Below are 1,126 nucleotides of genomic sequence, written 5' to 3'. Positions count from 1 at the left end.
TTTGTTGCCGGTTAGAAACTGATAAATTTCTGTTTATGACTTTTTTATGTCAGATTATTGTAAGTGCCTTAAAAATCGTGGCGACCGTTACGAGGACGACCCTGTATTCTTAATGTATATTATTCGTTATTGAGAAACGTTAACACATTAATATATTGATATTATTAACCAATTGATATTATATACCAATAATTGCTTCAGATAATTTTGATTTTTTTAGGGATAACTTTTTGTTTTGTCCTGTCCACGTATACGACTGCGCAACTTCGTAGCCAATAGTTTGCGACATAATATTTCTCACAGTTTTGGCTACGGTTTCTCCTATTTGTGACATTTTTTGAATCTATAACAAATAATGTATTTTATATGTTATTATACATATATTATTTGATAGCTTTAATTAAACTACTATATTAATTATAAAAAATTGACTAAATTAACATTAGTTAATTAAAACGTTGAAAATAATATTATATAAAATTAGTTTATTTTAATTACACTCAATTATTAAATGAAATATAAAATTGTTTATAATGGATAAAGCAAATTTTGAATCTTAACGTTTCATTTACAATTATTCGTGTAAATATTTTGGAAATAACAAGATACTTACAAATTGTCGACGAACATCAGCATGCTCCAATTTTTTATTAAACGTCTCTATTTGCTCTACGGTGGTGAGGGGAAAATTCGGTAATTGGGACAAATCGATTTCCTGTACTGTATTATTTTGTCCAGTTTTATCATTTTCCAATAAATGAATAATCCGGTTTAGTTTATGTTCAAATGTTGCAAATTTTGCAAATTTTCCTCGTCGACATTTTTCTAAACAAAAAAAAAAGAAACATTAAAATAAGCAATTAAAATAATTCAATTAAACTATTATAATTATTAATATGGTTTGCAAATCGCTCGTTGATATTTAAGCTCAAATTATTGAGATAAATTCAGCATTACGAGCTAGTCGCGGATATTCATGCGTCAATTAGCGAAAAAATCATTTTCGTTAATTGACGCATATCCGCGTCTGGCTCGTATTGCAATTATATTATTCATAATAATCGTTTTTGTTCTGCATTAAATGTATTATGTATTTTATTAGTAAAAAAAAATTTACCGCAACATA

The sequence above is a fragment of the Formica exsecta genome, unplaced genomic scaffold (assembly GCF_003651465.1).
Source record: "Formica exsecta isolate Colony F162 unplaced genomic scaffold, ASM365146v1 scaffold610, whole genome shotgun sequence".
NCBI lineage: Eukaryota > Metazoa > Arthropoda > Insecta > Hymenoptera > Formicidae > Formica > Formica exsecta.
The sequence above is the reverse complement of the archived record's forward strand: the minus strand, read 5'-3'. Positions refer to the sequence as shown.